Genomic DNA, 27,252 nt, shown 5'->3' on the forward strand with positions numbered 1-27,252 from the left:
GCCTGTGGCTCTCCTGCACTGGAGACAGACCAACGCTTTTCATATATGGCAGCCTCCAAACAGTTGTGTAAGAGCAATGGCTTTTGGTTATTACTGACCAGACGTGGATTGGAACCAGTGACCCTGTCACTAGAGGTTTTTAAGAACAGGCTGGACAAATGCCTGTCAGGGGTGGTCTAGGTTTACTTGGTGTTGCCTCAGTGCAGGGGGCTGGACTCGATGACTTCTCAAGGTCTCTTCCAGGCCTACATTCCTATGATTCTATGACCTAGAAGTGACACGTATTCTGTATCCAGACACCATTTCCCTGGGTTGCCTAGTCTTTGCCTAGGTAGATCTGAAAGGCATCAGTACAATATCTCTTCCTATGAGAAATGGACAGGAATAATCTAAGTCTAAGGGTTTTCCTTCTGAAACAAAAGTCACTAGGAACTCTAAAGCCAAGAAACGCAATTCTCTCCTCATAACAGTGCAAATCAGGAGCCACTCCATGTGTGAAACCAGCTTGAGAAAAGAAACAGTCTCATGGTATTGGAAAACAGAGAATTTGAAATGCAGGGAAGGAAAAAAAGGATAGTTGTTTCCTTCCCTCTGTGTAACTATGTCTAAGGCATCTGTATCAGATTAGTGAGGTGCCTGCACCCTTCTCAGATTTACACTGAAAAAGCAAAAAGGAATTTCAGAAAATAAACAACAGTTGACAACATTTTTCTATCTCCCAGATGCAGCTCCTCCCCAAGGGTCACATTCAATTAGCTCATTCACTGGAATTGGATACAGGAGGAACAGGAAGCCGGAAGTGAGAATCCCACTCATACAAAACACAAAATGTGATGGACTGAATTTCCCAGAGAATTCCCCCAAAAGGAAGCAGCAGATGACGGAAGCTAGGGCCAAAATGACAATCTCATTTGATGTAGAACTGCAGAATAGTGAATTCATTTTTAACTGATCTGATATGTCTCCAAGTGCAATTTGTTGTAAATTACTAAGATTTAATATTAACCTTTAAAGGGCATGTCACAAAACTATGTCCTATAAATACAACTTGTTAGTTCACTTAGAAATTCTCTCTTTAATATGAAAAAAAACCCGTCACCCTTCTTTGATTGCTATACGATAGATGCTGCCTTCTTCCTAATGCTGTAGATTCCAACTAAATCTCAGTTGTCAAATTAGTAATTCATCTTCCTAGAATAACTATATTTTTAGCAAAGCTACCAGATTTAAATAATCAGATCTGCCAATGCTACCCTAATTTAACCACGCTGACGAACTTTCATAGCCAGCATCAGCTAACATAATGAGTTTCTAGATGACAAAGAATTTAAACTGTAGTTCACTACACTACTCACTATAATAAGCACTTGTTCTTTTCTACAATGTGCACATACAAGAGGAATCTAAATAATAATTGCTGTGATTATCTTGAAAAATATGTGGCGATTAATAGTGATTATAGAAATCTATATAATTGTTCACTGAAACTTCCAATGATCAGATGCTTTCTTAAAATGGCCATTAAAAAAGAACTTTATAACAAAGAGCATCAAAACTCAAGCCAAGCTTTTGCCCATTTAAAAAATGATGAAAATATGATTTCAAAAATGTTAAGTTTTAATTCTTTTTATGAACCCTCTGTGAAAGGTTCTGAAAAACCCTCAGTATGATACATATGTCATTGTGGTTCACAGCACCAAGTTCAACCTGTTATTTATGCAAATAATTAATTACTCTTGTATCCATCTAGCAGTTTGTCATGACACATTAATGACTTGATAGACTTCTATGAACTAGTGAACACAGAACAGCAGAGCGCTTTTATCGTCATTTAATTTAAAAACGATCCTGTGTGAAATTATCTAGTCGTGAGTGATGGAAGCATAAAGAACAGACTCAGCAAAGCTTCTTTTGGATCATTGCTTTATTAATGGTAACGTCAGGGAAATGAAAAATGCTAACATTGTCATATTTAGCTCCTGGGTATAGATGAATAGCTGCTTTAGTGCTTGGAGGGTTCCTTGTGCACACTGCAGTGAGCACTAATCCTTCACACCACTGTGGAGGGAGACGCAGCCACTGAAGAGTTTACCTACCTAGAGTCCCAAGGAAATAACAGCCACTTCTGCACTGAAATTCTCACCCTAGGATTTGAGAGCTTTGAATTTCTTTTATTGCTTTCTTTTTGCATAAACTTTTATACAGGAAATATCAATGCTGATATTAAAACCCTGCAAAAACATCCCTCCTGATTGCATGAAAATGAACCATTAATTCAATTAAAAAAACACTGAATATATTGCTGCCACTTTTAACATTTAAGTTACCTTAGATTCTAAAACCAGCTTGCTGCAATAGTACAAAATTCTGTAAGCCTCTCTCCAGATCTGAAAGCACAATGCAGTGTTTGTGTTTTACAAAGATGAGCATCTCAGAAAATAGCTTCAGTCTCATGAAAATGGCAAAGCTCACCTGGTTAAAGAAAACGTCATTTTCAGCTGAACAACTACCAGAGGGAAATAATGTCTTCATTGTTTCCCCCGAGAACTTGGGACTATGTGGGAACAAGTTAATGATCGGCACAGGATGCGGGCAACTCTAGAGTTCAAATCTGGTAGCTCCCCACACAAAGGATCACTATCCATTGTGAAATTAAATTAATATCCTAAAAACGACATGATGCTTCATTTGCGGACACCAAGGACAAATGCTAAAAGAGACCGTATCACTAATATGAGATAGTAAATTCAATGTATTGCCCAAGTACTTTGGGGCAAGGACGTAATATGTTTGTGCAGTGCCCAGCACAATGTGGTCCAGATTTTGGCTGGCGCCTCTTGGTGCTACTGTCATATAAATAATCAATCCTATTAATATGGAGACCTGGCCATGAGTTGTCTGAGGCTTGGATTTTCAATAGAAGCTAAGGGCACCATGTACTCAAATCCCACTGCAATTCAAATGTAAGTCAGACACCTAACTCCTTGAGGCTCCTTTGCAAATCTCAACCTTGGTGTCTATTCTATGGGCAACCAACAGCAACAGCGTACGTGGGGTTTGCCCAGGATTTAGGGACAAGTGCCACCTCCTGATAAATCTGCTGTGAGGGTGCAGATGGTTTTCCCTTTAGAAGATATATATGCTCTGTAATTATGATTATTAATTATGGGGTAATGACAATGTGCCCAGTGCTTTACAAGGAGCTCACAGTCTACAGGACAGACCTGCTGGGGACTCAGAGGAGGAGGAGAAGTGTTGTTTCCAGTGTAGAACAGGTCGGCTGCCTATAGACACACGTTAGGATAGAATTGCGTGTGTGAAACCGCAGAAGAGTCTGACAAGCAAGGATATGCCAAAGCCATGCCCGGAGTAACCCCTCCAGCCGATGCCAGTCATGCACTCTCTGCTAGTTTTCATGCACACCCTTCCAGCAGTGGCAATTATTGGCCAAATAATAACCTGTGTTACTAGCTGGAGTTGAAAGTGAAGTTAGCAGTGTGAATGCCAAAGGGGAGTTGGAGAAGGCAGGAGCTCTAAAGGGCCAAGTTCTGCTCTCAGGTGACTGGCACAGACCCACTGTCTGGAAGTGATGTGCCTGGGGTGCTAGTGACCCTTATGAGCAGGCTCGGGGTCACAGGGTGTCACAACACCGCCCATGCTCATGTTGCTAAGGAAGCTGCACTGTATTCAGTGGGTCTTTCATCCTCTGCATTTCTGCTGCTTGATAATTATCCTTGGACACCATTATGTTTCTATAAGGTCTATATGTTTCTGTCCTTCCTCTCCAATGCCCTCTGAATCTTGCAGGGCTATGAGTCCTCTCAACTGCAACTGGACTCCATGGTGCTGGGGTCATTCAGTACCAGGTAGGATTGGGCCAAAGCAATGTTTTAGCAGCCGTAAGAACAACAAGCTGTGCAGGGCAGAAGAAGGGGAGCAGGGGTCACTTACTCCGGCTCTGCCACCCCATAGATTTGGCTGTCACACACAATATTAGAAAATGTTTTGTTTTTTTCTATTAGCACATGAGGTTTTCCAGTTGGTGGGAGGAAGCCCCTCACAGCGTGGATGGGGACACACGTGTACTTTATGCTTTGGCTCGTTCTTACCCACTGCCCTGTAGCTTTTCACCATTTAAAAGGCTGCAGGACTCAGAAATATCGCTCCACTTTGCCAGGTGAGTATTGTCTGTTGAGAAAGGCATGTGACAAGACTGACGGGAACGCTTTCCTTCTGCAGCATTCCTGGAGAATGCAGTAGGGACAAAGCCAATGGGGTTCTACAGAAATTACTTTGGAGAACTATTAGAATTTAATGGAAAAGAATCTTCTCTGGATAATAAGTCCCTTGGGGCAGGGACCATCTCTCTGTTCTGTGTCTGTACAGCACCTATGACCTGCCTCCTATGCACTATGGTAACACAAATACTAAGAGCTTTCTTTTCAAACCATCCTAGAGGAGTCAATAGCAGAAACATGATAATCTATTAAATCCCACAGAATCACTCAAGAACCTAGAAAGAAGTTAGAATTTCCATTGATTTCTATAAGACTTCTCTAGAATCCTTGTCTTTTGGAACAAAGTGTTTTATTGCTGAGTAAGACACTTTATTTAACTTCCAACAGACCCAAAGCTTTGGGTCTCATCCGTACATTTCTACCTCCTGCTCAGAATCCCATTTTTAGCAAAATTTTTCCTTTTTACTAACAGTGCTTTACTAAACACATGGGAGATTCCGCAGCACACCAAGGTAAAAAATGGGCGAAATGCCATGTGATCTCTGTACAGAGGAAAATTATTCATAAATATGGAAAAACACTTTACACTACCCTGCAATGGATCGTGAAGATGACAGGAGTTTTTTGGAATGAGCCACATTCTCCATCCTGTACAGAGAAGCCCTCTACCTTTGAATTTCTGTCCATAGTCGTCTGAACATCAAGCCTGAAAAGTAACACGTGTGTGTTTTTCTGTGCTACAGTGTGCTTCGTCCCAGATGGAATAACACCAACACGCATGTGCGCATCACTAACGAGAGCAAAAGAGTAGCAACCTCCACCAAAAACCTGGCCCAACCCTCTGCCATTAAATTCGCCTGTCATTGCCAGAGGCTGCATTCGCTGATTGATGGGCTGACACCCCCCCCACCCTCCCCGGGCCTTCAGCTTTTTTTTTTTAAACAAAGAAAATCCCCAGATGTTAAGAAACTGACCTGTTTATTGTGGCCTGTCTCCAGCTTCTCTCCCAGCCAACAGAGCAGACATACTGTAAATAATTTCTCAGACCAGGAGACGGGGGAAAGACAAAGTTACTCCCTAACCCAATAGGCTTCCATGACATGACAAATAAGCTGCAGCCTGACAGTGTCTCCAAGACATATTGTAGTTTACTTTGCCGTTCGGGCCAGCCATCTGTGCCATTCCAACAGAGGCTGCCTTTGCAGGCTGCTAGAAGAGGACTAGCGAGAGTCCATCAGTCCCAGAACAGCTCAGTAGACTCCTCCAGTCATTAGTCAAATTGCCTAATGAGAGCAAGTGAAAGCAGCCCCCTACCACAAGAAGCATTTTGGGAGGGGAGGAGCCAGTGACCTGTACTAGGAGAACAAGGACAGCCCTGTGCTTCGCACGGTGAAGAGAGCAGGGGGTTCTGTGTACTGGCGAGCTGTGAAAGAGGGATTGTGGGGTTTTCTCCCAGGACACCTGGGTTCATTTTTGGTCTGGAGGTATGTAAGGCAAGGCTGAGTTACTTATGTCCTGGCCCCAGAGCTGGGCTGCAGAGAGCTGGTTGTTGGTCCTCTGGCCCCAGAGAAGGTAAGAGCAGCAGGGGCAATATCCTGGCACAAGGTTCATAATGGACAGGAAGGATCGGGGGAGTGAAGTGAGCTCCACCAAACCCTCTCCCATCCTGCTTATGTCCCACCTCTGGAGCTCCCCTGACCTGGCCTCCCTCCCTTTACACTGGGGTGGCACAGCCTTCCACGGGCAGAGAGCTTGCCCATGCAATGGGAATTCCCCATGGGCTCTTCCAAGTAGTTGTGCATGGCACAAAGTGGCCTCAGTAGACCAGACAGCCGGGCCCCAGAACGTGAGTGATAGAAAGAAGAGGGTCAAACCCAGACCTTCTGTTCTAACACACAGAGACAAGACGAACATTCAGAAAGGGTTGGATCACTGAAGGTTAAGAACCTCTGCATCAGAGCACCAGCCTGCTCAGCTGAGGGCAAGTTGGCAATCTGAGATGGAGGAGAAGGCATGAAATGAAGCAGGTTGCAGGCCCTCGGGAAGAAGAGGAGTGTTCTCAGAGAGTGTGTGTTGCATGCTCGGATCCACCCTCACTAAAGAAGGTGGCCAGGCCTCTCTTGTTAGAACAACCTGGGCTGTGTACAATGATGGGAAAGACTCCAGTCACCCCAGCCATAGGATAAACACATGCACTTGCTTGTTATTCTCTCCTTTAATCTTACTACTGAATACACTCATAGGCCGCCTGCCCCAGGGCACTGCCGGGTAGGCTGCCCTTGTGCACCAGGCAGAGAGGTCTGAAAGTTTAGCGCCGCGCTACTGAGCTCAGCCTGTTCATTCCCTTACTCCCACTCTCAGCTATTTGATGTCCCTGGCATCACTTTTGCCTACACCATTCCAGATCCTGCTTAATGCACATACAAATTAAAGCTCTGAACCTTTATGCAAACCCCAGGCATGCCATTTCCTCTTTCCAGTTCACCGGATAATTGCCTGCTATGCCACTGTGGCAGAGTGTGGGTCTTGAGTCAGGAGCGCTGCAAACCTGCAGTGGGTTTTCTGGTTTGTAACAGCTCCCCAAATTAAAATGAGCCCCCATCTGACTTTTCCCTCTCTGAGACAATTCTAACAGGGCACTTGCTGCGCCCCAGAAGAGGAACAAGCTTGGACCAAGATTAGTGGCACTTTTAAAGGAATTTCCTTGGACTAACACCTCAGGAGGAGGAAGGGTGACCAGACAGCAAATATGAAAAATCGGGACAGAATGTGGGGGGTAATAGGTGCCCATATAAGAAAAAGCCTCGAATATCGGGACTGTCCCTATAAAATCGAGACATCTGGTCACCCTAGGAGGAGGAAAGAGAATCCTTAGCTGCACATGAGATAAAAAGTGTAATTTCTAATTCCGGAAGCCAGAAACCCATCGGTGTGTGTGTCCTTCACATTAGGAACAACAGAGAATACGAGCAGACAACTCACGCCATGACTATCAAGGGACAGCCACACAAGGGCTGAGGCCTACTTGGCAAGCTTTTGTCCAGTCAGAAGCAGTAAACTGGAGATGCTTCAGATACTAGTGGATGTTGCTAGCTCACCCCACGCCCACACTAGTAACTGTGATGAATGGATGCCTTCACAATTTTGGAAAGAAGGCTCAGTATGGAGATAGCATTGGAAAGTCTCTGTTTTACTTGGAACAACATTAATTAAAAGCAGAAGATGGGTGTTTTGTCCCTAGCTGACTTTAAATTCCTTTTGTTAATTTGAACTCAATCCTTAGAATTTCTCTACATCTCTGCTGGGTTTTGTCACTAACTTGCTGCAACATAGGAAGTTCTGTGCTGAGACATCCAGCAAACAAAACATTTTTTAAAAATACTCCTGGTTTTGATTTTGTTAGAAAATAAAAATGTCAAGTGCAGAATGGGGACAGCTAAGCAGCCCCTCAGAACCGTGGCTGCACCAGCATCCGCAGTAAGCAGAGAGCTTCAAATGTGCCCTTCAAATTGCAAGTGTTTATAAAGATATTGATTTTTTAATAAAACCTTCTTTAGAAGTCTTCCTCACATACTGAACTTCAATGATCTCACCCAGGGAAATGCCACTTCCTGGCAACAACCCTTAATTAATAACACCAGAACAGGTACAAAAGAGGCTAGTGGTACTGGACTCTTGCAGAGTCTGAGGCTAGGTCTACACTACAGCGGGGGGTCGACCTAAGATACGCAACTTCAGCTACGTGAATAGCGTAGCTGAAGTGGCGTATTTTAGGTCGACTTACCTGGCTGTGAGGACGGCGGCAAGTCGACCACTGCCGCGCCGCCGTCGACTCCGCTACCGCCTCTTGCCGCGGTGGATTTCCGGAGTCGACGGCAGAGCCATCGGGGATCGATTTTATCACGTCTTCACTAGACGCGATAAGTCGATCCCCGATAGACCGATTGCTACCCGCCGATCTGGCGGGTAGTGAAGACGTGCCCTGAGAGAGAAACGGTCTCCCAAAGTGGTATGAAGCTGTGCATTTCCCCCCACCTCTGATACATCAGGCTTTGAGCTGAAGAAGAGCATAGGCATTTTTCAATTACCATCAGCTCTAAATTTAATGAGATAGAGACTCCTTGGAACTCATTAAACATGTAAATATCTGTCTGTATCATAGGTACATAGAGCTGCAGGCATGTACAACTTGGTCTGACATCTGAAAAACAATATCAAGCAGTGCCCAGCATAGCAGTAGTGTTTCATGATTTGAGGCGACAAACACCTCTCTTCTGATGAGCCTTTACCTTGATCAGTAACGGCTGCTTCCTTACAGAGCTCCTGGCTTTTGCATTTGAATTGTTTTCAGCCCCTAGGTTAGAACGTGGGCACATTTACGGAACATGCTGCATTGTGTTACAGTATCGTGCCACATGGGCTTGGCTTTTCCTTTGCTCCGACAGATATCATGTAGGGCCTTGCTCAATGTACTTCTTCCAGGGAGATGCTGTATGATCCAAAGCTCATATTGAAGTGCTTGGGACTTGCCTTTGAAGCGTCTCATTAAATAAGGGGATGACTTTGTATGATGAGATGAAACAAGACAAAGTATGTACAATGGCCACTGTTCTGTTCTATAAAGGGTCTTATACCATGCTCATCACCACAGTAGGAGAACCCCTTCTAGCCATGCATTAAGTGAAGTGACTTACGGCCATTACACGTGGTTCATTCTCAGATCCTCTCCCCAGGGGAGAGCTGTGCGTGCAGTGTAGTGTTTTGTTTTGGTAGGGCTTTATTTTGGAGGATTTCATCTTCTAAAGTGTACATGCTGTTTGGTGTTTATGGTATAGCAGGCTGGTGGGAGAAAACTGAGTGGCTGCCGCCTGGAAGTGTCATGCCACAGCGAGCCAGTCAAAATAGAGGTAGGCCTTCCACAGACGTGAACGGGAGGAAAAGCCAAACCTGTTTCTCCCAGAGCAGCACTGCGGATTAAATGATCCCTTGGTGGGAAGCATCCTGCTAACCAGCGAGCTGGTCTGTGACCTGTCCAGAAACATTCCTGGGCTAGCACAACCCTGGAGCGCCATGCAGCCGGGAGACCCAGACCCCCTTCCCAGGAGAACAGGAGTTTTATTTATTTACATGTTGCCATCTGCCCCATCTTCAGCACTAAAGCCGCCTCTGCATGGAGACAGGCAGAAAAGTTAAGGCGAATCAATTAAAAAGCGTGAAGCCAAAACTCAAAGCACGTCAACCCCCTTCCTGTGGATACTCTCATTCAGGAGTAGAGAGCCCTCAGATTGCTTTAACTTTATCCTCCCAAGAAGGATTAAATTACAGCAAACTAAGGACACTTCACTCGTGAACAAGAGCATCCACCCCGGGGCTAATGAGTTTTCACTTACGCACACTGACTTTTCACCATCAGCTGATTTGCCTTCGCTCTCCCGGCTGTATTGCTATGGCGTTCCTCACCTCCCCCTGCCTCACTCATAGCATCCTATCCAAAAATCCCATGGGAAGCCATTCATGGCAGGGCCTTAGTCTTTCTAATTGCTCTGTAAGTGCCCAACACACTTACGGGTGCAGTAAAAATAACAACAAACAGTCACAACAAGAATTGGCACACTCCATCCATTAAACACACAGACTTTACCAGGGCGCAAGAGACATCCAATGAGGCTGACAAAGTGAGATGCCAGAGCAAAAGTCTGTTGGGGTGGCCAGAATGGCGCCATTCCAACCCCTCCCTTATGCCAGGAAAGGAAAAGCCTGGGAGAAGAGAGCACTTATCCTGCAGGTTCTGGGTTCCTGCAAGCCAAGGCAGGAAGCACCAATCAAGGTGCTGGGCCTGGCCCATATGATGGGGTTAGAGCCTGTATAATCTGAATGCAAAGAAATGTCATAAAAGGCCTAGAGGCTAAAAGTGAGACAGGTCAGACTCAGACAACCATGCTCACCTCAGACAGTTTTTTCCAGAACCTGGAAATCCCATGCCCATGAAGCAGCTATGAACTGGCAAAGCACTCCGGATAATAGACTTCAGAAGACCAACCCCACCCACCAAGCAGCTTCATTTATATTCAAATTTCTATAACCATTAAAAACAGTTTACAGCTACGAAGTGTCTCTGTGAATGTCTCCACTCTCAGCATTTGGAAAGAACGACTATAAAAATATTCCCCACAAAAGTCTGCGTGTAAGTCCTGTCCCACCAGAGCCAAAGTTACAGCTGTGTGAATAAACAGCACTGCAAAGGAAATGCAACCAGCATCTTTCACATTGACAGAGCAGGCACGGCCATGAGCACTGGACACCTGCGTCCAGGAGCATGTGCATCAGTCCTGAGGGTAGAATGTACCCACTGGAGGAAAAACTTTGACAAGTGCCCAAAAGAACACAGCCTGCAGCTCAGGAGAGAGAGGAAGTCAGCAGGGTCCTGCCACATCTATAATGTACAAGGGGCTGCTGAGGCTTGCAGAGGCAGAGCGGCGGAGGAGGGGGCTGCGGGGACACATTACTTTGGAGGTAGGTGGTGGATTTTCAAAGATCAGAGAAAATCAATGCTGGGAGCTACCCAGAGTTGGGATGTGAACACAATGGCTTCCTGGGGGTGATGTCATCCTTCTCCGTCATGGGCCCTCTGGCCCCACACACGCACCCATGCCATCCAGTACTAACATTTCCTCGCAGAGGGAGAGTCACCTAAAGTACCAGCAAACTGCAAACCAAAGTTGGAGTTCTGAAAGTATTTTAATTTTTAAGTGTTCTGAGTCATTAGAAGGGCCACATATTTCTATCAGGTAAATTTCATTTGCATATGCAAATTATATCTAAATACTCCGCACTATTAATATGATTACTAATTACATAATAATAGTCACCAGTCTTCACACAGATCAAACTTACAGTTTTGTAGCTATTAGGGAAATTGTGCTTTGTAATTAAGATAATCCTCATTTCCAGATGCTAATTATCTATATAATAATTAGCCCTTTTGCTAATGCAAATTAAGGATTTGCATCCTTATTGGTAAAGGAGTAGCTTATCACTTAAAGGAAAGACACCCAGAAATCCTCCCCGCCTCACTAAAGGTGAAAAGGTAACTTCATTTTTAACAGTCTCATTTGTGAATGCAAATCAACCTTGATTAATCAAGTCAGAGATAAACGCGCCCGTATCATAGCATGGATGGCTGCCTATTGCCTCTTTCCTACCCTCAAAGGAAAAAGAACATTTACAGTCCACAGCCCGCAAAAATATTTCACACAGATGCAGCAATTCATCTCTCTGTTGCAAAAGCAATGCTGATACCTAGTGGTGCTTTGCTAGAACACCTTCCAGAACCCCCTGGCATCAATGGGGAGTCTGAATAGAATTCTGCCTATTTCACTGTCGAAGAATTAAAGAACGAGCTACTGGCTAGATAGGAAGAACAGATTTTGAGAAAATGCTTAAAGAAAACAGGGACACCGCAGTTGCTTGTATTATTAAGTTTTCGGTGCAATAAGCTGGCACCCTCACACGGTGACTAATGAGGTCTACCTGCGTAAGAACAGAAGGGCTGACAGCCAGCAAAGCCTACTTGGCAGGATCCAACCTGGGCTGCGATACATTCATCATCCGCTAAACCAATCCACCAATTCCACACCACCATTTGTCATTAATTATGCTAATCAGCAAACCATTACTCTCTGATGACACCAGAGCACTTATTAGCTAGTTATAGCTTTTCAAATGCACAGCTTATTGTGTATGCAAGGGCTGTGCATACATCAGCCCACAGGGAAGAAATGTCCAATTATGAAAAGAAGAAATTTGCTATTATCTTCTTCTAACAAACCAATTTAGTAATTATAAAAGTCTCTGAACTCCGAAGGGTTTTTTTTAAATAGGAGAGTTTAGCAACTGAAACAAGAGAATTTTGTTTGCAATAACTCTCTGAGAGTTGGAAATAAAGTGACATTACTGAAATGAACAGATTTTGTTCTTTATGCATAATCATAATTTTTGCATCCAAACTTTAAATGACCAAAGGCTTAGAATTTTTTAGAAAATGGTCAGTGTTGGTCTATTTTTTAAAATATCTGATTTAGTTCTATAAATATACTCTTGTTGCTATGAGCTGAGCAAATGTGTGTAATGTTTTACAGTTCGTTTACAGCAAATCTAAGATATTCACAGAGGGAGGTGTGAAAGTGTGGTCCCCTATGTCACATATGATTATATGAGAAACAATCATCTCCGCTAACATGTCTGGGAAATACAACATATGATAAAAGAGGATCTGAATGACCTTGCCGAGGCCCTGTGTAACGTATATTATAGGAATACATGGAAATGTACAGAAGCACCTTTAAAAAAAGTGAGACCACTGCCAGACCCTGAAAGAGTTAAACAGATTCAAGAGAGTATTTGAGGAACCGATTACAAATAACCAACAAAAGCAACATTCTTGGATTGTCCAATCCATTTGCAGATTCTAAGTTGTTTTGTTCACTGTGAGAGTCATACCTCTAGTTTTAGAAGCTTAATATGTGTTAAGAGATCATTAATATCATCAGAGTAAATGGGCCTATTAAAACATCTTTAAGCAATATCTGCACATAAATCTCCCTAAACTATATTTAATGACTGTACTTAAGATACATTATATGCAAGTCTTAATGAGACATTAGATAGCATTTTAAAGATTAAAATTAGAGAATCCACATAAAGTCTGTCCACTCAATGTAGCCTTAAGCTATGCTGATGAAAAGCATTACTATCAAATTATTACTTCATTAGAACAAATATTTTCTAATCATTTCTGATTTATACCATTAATCCGATATATAATAGCTATATACAAAACAATTTTCCAGTTGCAGGAGAGACAAGTGAAATTTTAAGCCTTTTAATAGCTGAGTTAATTACTTGTCTTTTTTTAGTGAGTTAAAAATAAGCACTCTTTTAAAGTCCATTTCCTGTATCCCTGATTCTCTAATTTAATTGGGAAATTAAATTCTATAAACTACATTTTTTAAACATTTGCTGTTTTACTTTTCAAAGATTAGTAAGATTCATTAAATCCAACCATGAATATACCTTCAGCCTTTTTATAAATGTCTAAAAGGTGACAGTTAAGGATTTTATGCCCAAATTTGGCCTGTGTAATAAAAAGCAATGTTATTTTCAGGCCACACAAAAAACCAATGCTGTTTGCTCCCACTGCTGGCCCATACCAGAAGTGAATGAGCAGAGTGACTCAGAGCTGAGAGAACATTGCTTGATGTGGCTGTTTGTTTTGGTAGAAGGCACGATAATTAAAACAACACAAAAACAAAGAAACAACCACCCTAAAATTTGTCAAATGGAGAGAAAAAAACAGCTACCGCCCACCCACGTCAATGCGATTCATATAAAACATGGTGATCAGAGCCACCACAAGAAAAGGTTCATGTCCCGCCTGTGAGAGCGTAGGACAAATAATGAAAAGTAACAAGAAAGTTAAACAGACTCTGGCATTGTTCTCTGACAAACCTACTACAGCAGACGAGTGAGTATGAATGAGAACCGCGTGCTTTGGAACAACTGCTGCGCTACTTGATACTTTAGACAGATGACAGGGTTGTAAAGGTAAACGGCACCTCCCTAGGTGCTGTCCAACTTCCACAGGGAGGGGACAGCCACCTGCATTACCAGCCGGCTGCGTGGGGGAAGCCTGCTGCCCTGCTTCCATCCCCCCTGCTCCTGGAAGAGCCGGCCAAAGGGAAAGGCAGACCTGGGTGCCGAGGCAGCAATCCTGCTGCGTATGCCGGTATCACAGATTCTGAAGGGAAAGCCGTGCCGTGCTCTTCGTGATAATCTGACAGTTTAGTCAACATTCAAAATGAATCACAATAACCTTATTAGCAAGGGGGGTTTGTGTGTGTGGTTTATTCTGTATAAACAGCTTTCAATTAGATAAATGAAACCCAACAACCTTTATAAATGCTTTTCAATTATGAAATTATGCCATTGAGTGATCCGGATTACGTTAATCAGGGAAAACACCACCATTGACACCTCTCAGTAGGGCTCAGAGCATGCCACTCGGATGACTGCTTCTCCTAACAAAACCCCCACACAATTTAACTGCACCAGTCATTAAAAAAAAATCCTTCTTTATTAGGTGAAATCTGTAGCAACAAGGCTATTTTCATTTGTTCTGCCCAGATCTTCTACCCAAAAGAGAGAGAACATCTCCCTGTAATAATTTTGCATTTTTAACTGTGTGAATTATGCATTCTTCATAAACAACAGCCTGGTTCTCTACACTGGAACTCCTTTTTATTAGCAGCACAGTAACGAACAATGAGCAATGTGCTCTATTATTCTTTGTCAAATCACAAAATGCTCCATTAGAGTAACTGTGCTGGTCAATGTAATAGAGTAGATTAAATTCAACTTCTGTGCAAAAACCACTGTAAAACAGCATGATAAGAAGGCTATAAAAAATTTAATTTTACTCCAAACTCTATCACAAAAAAAAAATGGTGTGAAAAGTAATTTTGCATAATCAGTACACGCCATCTGGAACAATTAACTGATTTCTATAGAACTATGAGGATCAGTCATATCTGCTTATTAAAGATCAGAAATTATACAAGTAATAAATCCTTGAAAAAACTAAGCGTACTCCCGCCTGTCAACGCTATTTTAACTTCAAATACTGAAGAACGCCTGATAAGGCTGAAAAGAAGAGATTAATATATGCAAATTACATCCAGCATTTAAAATCCCCAACAACTGTCTCCGGTTTTCTGTCCCTTATTGCTGCCTTTATGTTTTATTCATACACCAACTCACCTGTCACTTCATAAGCTATAATATTATGGGGGTATTATTAAACAGCATAAAGCCGTGCTTTAATTGGAAAGCTTCATTGCATTTTCCAATTATTTGGAGTAAATTAAAAGCAGATGCACATAGTTTAATAAGGAGTCTAATATCAGTTCCGGGAAATCAAAATTCATTGTCATTACTATGCCGTGATAGTTTTGCAAACTGTACTCAATTTCAGAGGTTTTCAAAAGAAAATCTGTCTATGCAATCTGTTAATTGTCATTCGGTTAATAACTGTTTAAATATCCAAACTACACAGCAGCTTCCGATTAAAAAAAATTAAACTATGGTACTCATACAAGTAAAACAAATACACTGCAGCTCCTCTCGAAGGCTTCACTCCTTCAGCAACTCGTACAAGATGCAGCAGCCTGTCTGCATAGCAACATGAGTTGCAGTGAGCACATCACGCTGGTGCGCTGCCTCCCCACTGACTGCAGAGTCCAGGTCAAGGTCTCTGTCCTAACAACCAGAGCCCTCCACGGGCTGGGTCCAAGTTGCCTCCATGGTCATCACCTGTGTCTCATTGTAACTATGATGCACTGGAAAAACTGCCCTGTTGGTCAACGGAGGTAGGCTTATGCGAGTGCAGGAACTGGTGTTCGACTCCAGATACAAGAATGACCAAGGACCTCATCACCTTCGGAACTTAATGCAAAATCCCACCTTTCCAAGTTAGCTTTCCCTCCAACCAAACCTTATAAACCCACAACCTTGGGAGGAACAGGGAGCTTATTATTATTTCCGTGTGTCAGTGCTTATGAGGTGATCAGACACTGCCTAGGATGGTATCGAGATAAATCCCTGGACAAAGAGAGAGAAGCAGGCAATCCCTTGAAGACATTATAAATACTGGAAGAATGGATATGGACATTAGGAGTGTAGTTGTGCACTCACACCAAAGCTGCGGCTTCGTGCATTAGCTGAGACATAGCTCCGGAGAGAAACATACAGGGAGCAGGGCTGTAGCGAAGGCTTTTACAGTTTTGCATAACTAAGCAAAAATGAGCCTCCAAAGTGTAGCTGTTTGACATAAAAAACCCTTCCTTTTTCACTGAATTAACCAGAAAATCTACATGTTTGAAAAATAATATTGTTAATAGCACACCTTGGAGCTCCACCATTCACCAGCTGGTCACTGACCTGATTAGAGTGTTGCTTACTTGTTGTAAAAGGAGGACACAGAACATTACTGCACATCAGCAAGCAGATAGAAAACCATATGCAATAGGAGAACTGATTTTAGAAGGACACACTCTCTCTCTCTCTCTCTCTCGTATTTCCTACTAAATACATATCTATACGTTGTCTAAATAAATACTATTTTATTTTTTGAAATATGCATGTGCAGCCTTTTACACAAGACCTCGGCCTCCCTCCACCAATTGTTGGCAATAAATGGAACCTTTTACACTCTTGAAGATTGTCCAGGACTCTCTCTATCCAAAAGGGTGGAAATTGCAATAGGGCAAAAGCAGAGGCTGACTTTAATCTTGGCCCCAGTGAGGTTTCAATGCAGAGCCCAAGCCATACTGTTAATGTCACAACTAGTCTTATTATTGACCTTCCTGATTAAAATTCAGTGCCACAAATTTAAATTTGGTTCTGCTTCTCTTCTTGGAGAGATGCATTGAGTTCAAAAGCTGGGATGTCAAAATGCAGCACAGGGCCTCACCTCTAGAGAGCAGAGTGCACTCAAACACTTGAACATAAGAGGGTAATGCAAAACAACCAGAAACTATGTTCAAAGATGAAGATAAAAGCAATTCTTGTGCAGTGATCCAAAAAATAGCATCTTTCTTTTTTCAAAATTACCTGTTTTAATACAGCAGACACACTGTGCCAAGTGAACCATTTAATTATCTGCAAAAATGATGAATCAAAACAATAGTTTGCAAAAATAAATGACTAACCTCTGATTAAAACGTCTGTCCTCATTATATGCAGATAAAAGATACAATACCTTAAGCAAATGTATATCGAGGAGCGTGGCAGTACTGTGGCATGGATAACCTGACGTTTTATAAAAGGAAAAAAAGTACAGGGTGCTGAAATGTAATGAAATATTTAATTTTCCTCTCTTTCTAAATCTGGAAAACCAATTAAAAAGAAGTTTTTTTTTAATGTCATGTATGTAGCGAGCTCCCGAATCCTCTGAGCCAATAGCAATTCCAAAGTGGGCACTGACAGAGAGCAAAGCAGTCACTGTTTCTAGGGATTTTATTCTACAAATCGGCCGTTCTGTGGCAATGGGTTGGCAAACCCTTTCAGAGGAGTTTCAGGAAGAAAAGGCAGATGCCACACTCAGAGCAGTGTTACAGAGATGGGCTGTGGGAAGTCAAACTGTTCACAATGGATGAAGGCATGTGGGAGCAGACTAGTGTGAGGAGCAGAATAAAACCCAGCCTCTGGCAGTGACTTTATTGTGCAGGGACTCCAGACCTGTATGCCTCTAGACCGGTATGCTTTATTTCCATTCCAATGCCTCCTGAAGAGAAAGGGGGCCAGCTCTCAATCCATCCATCCAAGCTTTTAAAAAGCTGCCCATCACCGGGGTATCTGAGCAGTTTCACTCAAAGATCACTGGATTTAAAAAGTTTTGAACACTTGGAGCCAGACTGATTCCTGTGGTAATGCCAAGGTTGTTCTTTCCTTCAGCGCATACGTTCCACCGATGCCTGAAGTGTTCCCAGAACCCGATAAACAGCAGCACACCTGGCAGAGGGAATTCATAGCTACCCATTGCCAGGATCTCCATTATCCAGCCAGGAAAGGAACTTGGCATTTATTTCAGGAATCCATTTGCTTCGATGGTTCCCCAGATCATAAATACGATGAGTTTCCAATGTCTTTGCTGTCTCCGGCACTCGCAGTTGTAGAGCTGTGTTGGGATTATCACTTATACCTAAATCTGATTGTATTCTCTTCCCTCCACAGCACTGAATCGAAGCTTCCAAACTTCTTCCTACTGCAAACACCCGGACGACACTGCCCAGATAACTGCAGCTCTTGCTCCGGAATCTGACTCTGGTTAGTGAGTGGGGTGTGGGCGTCTTCGTGGTGCCAAAGCGAGACCATCCGCCTGCCCCAGCTAAGGACAGCCTGAGAGAGAGACGGAGGCTGGAAGAGCTGGGTTAGCTCTTCACTGGCTACCCTCTATCCTCAGCAGAGCTGGGGGGGCAATTCACAGCAAACAACTGGGCAAAGTTAGCCCCTTGGTCTGTTTCCAAATGAGCTATGAGCAGACTAAGGACCTGGTTCTCCTCTACATCTGAGTGCAGAGCCGGGGCAGCTGAAGGGAGCAAGCTGCAGCTCCCTGATTCAGGCCTGCTCAGCCTTGGTGTACGCTAGGGCAGCAGGTGCCTCCTCTAACTCACAGTGCTGGTGCAAAGTCCCTTATTCCAGCAGACAATCAGGCATAGCAGAGCTCAGCTCCCCCCTGCCCCTGCTGTGCCCTCTCCTGCCCCGACCCCAGCGGCAAGGGTCTATGCTAACTCTACCAGTTCTCCAGCAGCTCAGATTCCCCTTGTAATGAGGACTTTTCCCGTGTGGAATCTCTGGCTGCTTTAAGGCCGCCATGTGCTGTGCAAACAGGTCTTAGTAGACTGGAGACTCCAGCCCTACGAATTTCAATGCATTTGGCATTTGAAGTGACTTGGCGAATGCTTTATGTGAACATGTGTCACCCCATGAGCTGCTGGCCCGCGGTCTGCTGAGATGGTTGTTTTGACAATTTGCTATCAGTAAGTTGCTAATTGTGCAAGGTGAGCAGTCACCTGAGTGACACAGAGAGTTGTTTCTGCTACGCGAATGTACGGCTTATCGGTCCACAATCATTCCCAGAGAGGGCCCACATGGAATTATGAGGATGTTTTTGCAAACAAAAATGTCACTCACGACTATCATGGAATGAGGAGGATGCTGGAGAGTGCAGGGAACTCCAGGCCCTTTTTGGAACTAAGTTTTATGGACATTTTTTGCAGAATTTGCTCTGCTCTCCTTCTCAGCCATGTATGATGTCTCAAGAATTCAGATGGTGCAGTAACCAAAGGCATCCCAGCACCAAAAGGACCAAAGCTAGCCATAAGGGGAGTGCCAATATCCCACCTCCTAGAGCTGCTGGGACAAGCTCCCTTTTCCTGGATTTGTCAGGATTTTAGTGACCATCACTCGGTCTTGCCAGTTGAATCTGGTGCTAGTGAGTGTTTACTGTCCTCTCACATGTTGTATTTCAGTCAGAGAAACTAGACACCCCACAAGTGATTGTGTGAGCACTACAGACACCAGGCATAGCATAGACTGTAAACACCCACCATGGCTCTATTACTTGGCTCCTTCCAAATGGGTCACCTACAGGTGATGCACAGGGCAAAAAATGGCAAGAGCAGCTGCTTCCTTCCAATTGTGAATGTTGCGTTACCGGGAGCTCGCTAGATCTCGGAGGCTATAAAACAAGTCAGGCATGCAGAAAACAGTTCTCTGCCTAACCAAGGATTTCAGCTCTGCTAGAGCTTGTGTCATTCATTTTCTTATAGACAATTGTAAAACAAATCTATAGAATAACGAGCCTCTTTTCAGGGAAGTGACAGATCTATTCCATCTCTACTCTGATCTACAGGACCGCATGTCCTTTACATTAAGCTGGTTGAGACCTTCATCTTCAGTTAACCGCCCTCCCCAGGCACTCCAAAAAATCCCCAAACAAAGAAAACAAAAAACCTCTAAGTATTCAAGAACAGAAATGGGCATTTTTAGAAAACTGCAATTAGCTCCAGGATTACAGCCGGAATGAAAGAAAAAGTGGGGTTCAGAAAAAAATAAGGAAATACTGTATATTTGACTGGTACTTCGTTGCAACCCACTTTACATGCAGGTATTACGCTCCAGCTGCATAAAACATTCTGAAGTGTACGTTTTGGTCTAGGCAACAAATAACTGGTATCAAGATTTGTTGTGAACTCCCAGCATGTCAGAACTCTGAAGGATCTAGTTATAAATCTTACCAAATACTTTTAATGCTGGCTCCATGGAGGTGGATTTCTAGGGGATCTGTAACTAAATCAAACCCTTCTGCAAATGTAGAATTTAGCAATGGTGTCCATTTCTTATCCCTATTTTTTTTTTAAAAAAGGTTTATTTAGTAATTTCTTCCCTTACTGCTACTGATGGTAGGTGCAATTTGTGCAGCAGGATGCCATCACACTTCTGGATTCTGTGTGATGGACTAACACCATCACAGACACCCTCCACGTGGCTGCCACAATGACATCAACTTAATCTGTTTTAAAGGACACGCACCGAAATATATAAATTGTTTAGGGATGACAGCTGGCAAGTGCTCTTTAGAAATTATCTGACCAACAATGTATCAAAGTGCTCTTTGCCTTTTTCTGCTGCCTTTCCACAACCAGCAGTTCTCATATTTTATCCTTCAAGAGCATCAAACTCAGCTGTGTCCAAGGTGAATCATCATCAACATGGTACCTGAAGATTTCTTCTAAACAAAAGATCTACAAGAGCAGGATTTCACTCACTGAAACCAGAGTTTTGGCTGAGGTAAAATCAGCTGCAGTGATCTCTATAAGTTTGTGTGAATTTGAGAAGGACATAAAGGGACTTTGGCTACATGATATGCACATTCTGATGGCTCCTGTGCAGAGTGTCCACCACATTTTGCATAATACTGTCTTTATACGGACACCATGATAGCAGGTGTTCAAACCCCAAAAGCTACAAGCATTGCTTAATGAAGATCCATCTGGTGTGTGGCACAGGGTGATGTACAAATATATCTAATATATAAATACATATATAAATAAATTTCCATCTGGGTGCATGACACAGTGTTATGTACAAACTGAGCTTGTGTGAAATGTGATTCAGAAGTTGCCTATAGAGGAATTTCACATAAAATATAAATGATGATCCTATGCAGTCATTTTCACCAGAGGTGACTTTGCCATGGCTGGATTAGCTGAGAGATCACTAGCTATGATTACGTGTCCTGTTGAACTGCCCAAATATACAGCAAATTATTTCTCAGAAATCACAAATAATTGACAGAATGTGGCTTTGCCAGGTCAGCCATTGGCTAGTGGCACAATACACTGCCATTCTCCCATGCCAACCTCTGCTCCTCAGGGACTGAATGGTAGGAGTTTTTAAAAGCTGGTGCAATTTGTGCAGCAGGATGCCAAGCTCCTAAAACAGATAGCACTGTGTGTCCTATGCAGGGCTGACTCTAACCTGCCCCACCACAGGCCTCTCTTTGAGCAGGCAGATGTCGTCCGTCTCTAATCAGAATTTGAAGAGGGCTTTCTGGGGTGTATCTTGTAATTCAAAAGGTTTATGTTTCAGTGGCACTTACACAGCAGAAAACTTATTGGAGGCAAGATCCCCAAGGGGCATCAGCATATTGGCCTGAAACACACTGTTTATTAACTTCACGGAGATCGCTCCAGTGGTATTAAAGCACATCCAATTAGCGAAGACTGCAGGAATATTTGCACTCTTAAATCTCTTACTTTCTGAAAGGGTTAAAGCTTATTATTAGCATATAATTTACAGGTCCTTTCTCCCAGGAAAGAAATAATGCACAGTAAATGCCACATTCATTTTAATAATACATGTTACAGTCTGTGCCCAACATCTGCACAAAGGTAAAGCAGACAGATTTTTGTGACATGTCCCACTCTGCCATCCAAACACAGGCTCTTTGTTTCTTAAGTGACGGAAGGTTTAATCAAGAAAGCAGGCAATTCATCAATCGAAACAAGGCTGCTTGCATGGCCCTGACAGCACACACATGGTTTTATACAGAGAAAACCTGGCCACCTGTCAGCAGCACCTTTTACATCAGGATATACAAATACACCGGGCGATCAATCCTCCAGCCCTGCCCATTCATTTCTTAGTTTTCTTATTATATTTTTCTTTATGCTAGATGCTGTTCTCATTCTTCGCAGGGATAGATGGTGAGACAAGGCAAGCTATGGCTGTTTGTACACTATCATACAAATTTATATACCCTTAAAATGACTTATTTCCCCTCTATTTGAGCACCATTATTATAAATAATTTTTCACCTCATTCAGGAATTTTCCCTGTATGCTATTATCTGTGGCTGCATGAGAGGGCTCTCTCTCTCTGTCCTTGTGGCTTTGATAAGCCAAAGCAATATGCTCAGGGATGCTGAGGTCTGAAATGAAGGCAATATGTAGTCACAACAACATCTTAATTAAATTGAAGGCCATGAAAAAGGACTATGTTGTAAAATACTGAGCAGCATTTGTCGATGGGTCTGTCTGGAATGAGGCATTCCCTGTCCTAATGGGTGGCCATTTGAACACGTATAATAAAACTCGATCCGCTGTTTGGTGCCATGCTCTCAACAGCACGAGACCCTTTGCAGATCCAGTCATAAATAATCCTGGCTATAAAAACAGGTGCTCCAGTCCTGGGATGTGACATGGCGGGGAAAAAACATCTTCTGTGTGAAGAAGAACAAAGTGATTCCAGACAGAGGCCCTGATCCTGCACCAGAGCTATGTACAAGGAACCCCCCGAGCAGCATTACAGATTTGGCGCCATATTTTTCTACATACAGCAAATCTTAAAGATTAACTTATTTATTGCTCTAACTTGCAATCAAGAATCTTTTTTTATGTTTTTCTGCCACCCAGCATTTAATTGCTGAGAGTGAAAATGTCCAAAGATCAACCAACAACTTTCAGCTCTATTTTCACCTTAATTACAGATCTGGAGTCATTTAATTATTACAGACACAATGGCCAGATCCAATGTTGTCATGCCAACTTACACCATCTGAGGGCAGGGCCTGGCTAGATACCTTCAGAACATGCACCACATGTGCTCTTTTTTATCCTCGTTGGTGAAACAGACACAGATTCCTTTCCACCCTCCTTTAAAAAAAAATCTATACCAATTGGCTGAAATTATCAATAGGGGTGACGGAGATAATTATACAGATTATGAAATTGATTAACTGCCCACCTGCTTGCTATTTAAATGAGGACTAAATTAAAATTGCAATGGGAGGGAAGCAGATATTTAAAAATCATTAATTATTTGGAATTGCTTTTGCTTTCCTAGGATGATGTCAGAATTGTGTGACAAGAACAACTCCCATTTCAGTGAGAGCCAGACAGCGAGCCAGCACCGCTCCGTCAGCAGCATAAACAGGAGCTTGCAGAAATCAGCAGTATCCCATGTAAGCTGGCCTCTGCAGGGGGCTGGAAAACGAAAGTACAGCCCAACCCGCCGGCTCCATCCTCCTGGAGGATTTCTCTCTAGGCAATCTAACTTTCCCACAGCAGTTCCTAGCCAACGTTCTGGAGGCGCTGCTAACGCCACACGAACTGGAACTACCAAAGGCAGCAAAGGCCCACTGTACCACACTGCGGTTCTAGGCTTTCACCTGAGTAACTGGTCGTTACGAAAGATGCAGTAAGCAAGCTTTCAGAGGTGCAAATGTCAAATTATTGGATAGGAACACAGGGACTGCAGACTGGATCAGTCCCAAGGGCCATCTGGCCCAGTACATGGTCTCCCACAGTGGCCAGCACTAGACGCTGCAAAGGGAGCCCTAGTGGTTAGAGACTAGCTTAACCTGCGAAAGGACATTGCATCTCCCTTCCACCACTCTGCTAGCTTTCGTTATATATTTTAGGTAACAATCATGATGCAGCAGGCAAAGCCACACTTGGGAGGTGCTTAGTAAATCCCTAACCCTTTATAAACTAGGCACTTTTAAATAACTGACTGCCTGGTAATGACAAATCATCAACACAATGTGTCACTCAGGGCTGCAAGAGAGAGAATGGGACAGAAAGGTAAAATCAGTCTGGGATTATGCTAAAGGAAAACCATGACACTATGACAGAAAGCAATCCGACTTTCCTGGCTTTTAGTTGTGGTGTCTTTGCTCATTACAATTTTCTTGCAAGTGTTTTTTTTTTTTTTAATACTTTATTTACTGATAATCATCCTGAATGAAGTTTTAGGTCTGGGAATATCACAAGCCAATGCCAGAACCCTGCACTGGGAGAATATGGAACATGGCTAATTCAGAATTTCCTTGGCTTTGTGGTTCAGGGGAAAGCCCTGTTATTGTCCCTTTCACAAGGCATTTTTGAGCTAACAGGTAGGCAGAGAGGCAGCAGATTTCACCGATGCCTATCTGCCACTGTCCCATTGACTGTTTAGCAAAGCAATATTTGGACCCACTAAATTGTCCAGATACTGTAGCTACATTTCTGATAGTCCCAAGAGTCTTGAAGGAACAATGCAGCTACCTGTAAACAGTTACAGAATTACCTTTAACCAACTGAAAAGAAACAGGGAGTCGGGCTCACGTGTGTGCAGGTCGGGAACGCTACGAAGTTAGCGACTGGTGAGGACTCAGACTGCCAGTGAAAGGTGTTGGACCGTCTCAAACACTGCAGCACACTGCTCTGCTCCTCAATAGCACGGGGATCCAGGGAGAGCCTGGCACACAGCAGCTACCAGCATGTGGAAACAGCACCAAAGCGGGAGGCTGCATTTGCACAACCCCAATAAGCAGCTGGGGGGACAGTATTTCCTTCTAATCGAACGCTGACCTGGCCCAGTAAAACATCCAGGCTCCGTAAGCTCCCTCCCAGGCCAGCCTTGATTTTCAGTCCATTTTGATTCCCACTCAACAGTTCCAGCCATTCCCCTTTGAAGGACTCTGCTTCGTTGCCAGTATCTACTGCGGTCTCTCCTTAGCCACGAGCTCTTACACTGCAAGGAGCGAGAGCAAGACCTGCAGCAGGGCACAATCAGTATCCTACCTGTGCAAATCTAGACCCCAGCAGAGGAATTAGGTGTGTACATTCGTAAGTTTCCTGTTACCATAGACCTGAGCAAGACACTAACGCTGCACTGTAGATAAAACCGACTGACTGCAAATTACATAGAACAGGAAATTTTTGAATGGCTACCACTGTGTCGTGATGCTAAACGTACCTTTATAATGTAAAGCACAGGGAGGGAATTGTCACAGACAGCACCTAATCAAGGCTGCTGAAAAGGCAGCAATGGTCAGCAGGCAAACAAAGATTCCTGCCAATGCACAGGATGTTTCACATTACTAGACCTTTTCTATGGAAATGTTTCACAGCTGCAATAGCCATTACAACAGATGGAAGCACTGCAGCTTGTATTACAATATGCCTGGAGGAGGACTGGCAGTCAGAAAAAAAAGTTACATACTTTGATTGAAACTTGTGCAAACATTGAGGCCTATTGCTTTGCCTGGTTTTATAGGCTTGTTTTGCACTTTGCCTGTAAACATCTGGTGAAATATTCAGGATCTGTATAAAATAGGTCATCTTTCCAAGCTCGTTCTGCTGCCGGAAGCAGCAGTCCCTAGGAATTCCTACTACCAAGGGGTCTCTCCAGCAGCTTTCAGGCAGAAATATTGCTTCTCTGCCTGCGTGCGCCTGTTGGGCTCATGAGGTGTCAGCAAGTGAGAACTCATGACCTTCCCTTTCTCCCCCTAGAACTATGTGATATGAGCACAAGAACATGCTTTCCCTTACATAGCCAAATCTATCAGGGCAGAAGAGTAATGAGAAAAACCAGTCCTGACATGAATTATGCCATTGTTATATTCCACATATTCAGGAATCTGAAGCTGCAGTTTTAGTGAGAGATTACCTTTTAAATAACCATTTGATTATGGTACATGAATTAATGCCATGTTCCTATGTTAGAAGTGTCACTCACCATTAACAGAAAGATCCTGTGGATGGCACAGGTTTGCCACTTTTTCCTCCCTTAGGATGCGCAAGCACTACCTACTCTATCTTACACCCACTGACTTCATGGCTGGTTTTCCTGGGGTCCCAATCAGACCTGTAAATCCACCATAATCTAGTGAGGCAGCCAATTTCCTGGCCAGATTTTGGCACAATAAATTTTAAAGCCAGATATTTTCCTCCTTTTGTGAAAGTGACACAACTAAGGGAACGCTAAGGGTAATTAGCTTTTCACCAAGGCTACCACAACAGTTTTAAAGGCCTGAAATTAGTCTAGGGAAAAGCACTTTGAGAAAATCATTTAAGTCTGATATTATTCTGAACTGTAGCTGTTAGTGCAGGATATGATTTTATGTGTGTGTTTACACACACACACAAACACACACACATGCACACACCCACCCCTGTATGTAGATAGTTAACATAAAGAATGCCATCTTGGCACATAATACATAACATTATTCAGTAGTTTGTAGGACCACTACATTTATTATTGCTGTGGACTGCAAATGGCTTCCAGACTACACTGCTCTTGGCTGCACAGTGACTGGCTCTGTGAGATTTTATATTTATAAAAACTCCCCTCACAATCTCCTAGCTGCAGCCATGCAATTCCAGCCTGGTATCTGAGAGTCAAGCTGGGTTGCCAGGGAATGATGTGAAGGGCAAAAGTATAACTGGGCTCAAAAACCAATTAGATAATTTCATGGAGGATAGGCCCATCAATGGCTATTAGCCAAGATGGTCAGAGATGCAACCCCATGCTCTAGGTGTCTCTAAACCTCCAACTGCCAGAAGCTGGGACTGGATGACGGGGGCTGGATCACTCGATGACTGCCTGTTCTGTTCGTTCCCTCTGAAGCATCTGGCACTGGCCACTGTCAGAAGACAGGATGCTGGGCTGGATGGACCAATGGTCTGACCCAGTATGGCCGTTTTTGTGTTCTTTTTGGCTCAAACAAACCACAGAAATAAAGAATCTGTAGACAAAAGTCCTCCTGAAATGGGTTTGCATAGGTGTCAGCACGGGCCGAGCTTTAGGCCCAGTACCGACACGGATTGTGTGCAGGAACCAAGATATGCTGTGCTGGCTGGTTATTTTCATTTATACACATCCATGGTCTCGTTCCTGCTCATGGTACTTACATATGTATTTTAATTGTTCTTTCATTAACATGCACACTAAAGCTAGTGTAAGGAAAAAAAATCAGGAAAAATATTCATTGACTTTTTTTCCACATTGAAATTTGGAGACTTTTGACTAGCTCTAGTATGTGTAGGGCTGCCCCAGATGGCAAATAGTGCCATTTTCTGAATAAAGAGTCAACATGTGCTCAGCATTACATGTAGGGTTGGTGCAT

General features: G+C 43.3%; 1 protein-coding gene across 2 annotated transcripts in view; it reads right to left on the reverse strand.

The window, feature by feature from the left end:
* Positions 1-27,252, reverse strand: part of MVB12B (multivesicular body subunit 12B) — a 96,324-nt gene that overhangs the window by 20,482 nt on the left and 48,590 nt on the right. The gene's annotated exons all lie outside the window — the stretch shown is intronic.

Source organism: Emys orbicularis, chromosome 18 (genome assembly GCF_028017835.1).
Source record: "Emys orbicularis isolate rEmyOrb1 chromosome 18, rEmyOrb1.hap1, whole genome shotgun sequence".
Taxonomy (NCBI): Eukaryota; Metazoa; Chordata; order Testudines; family Emydidae; genus Emys; species Emys orbicularis.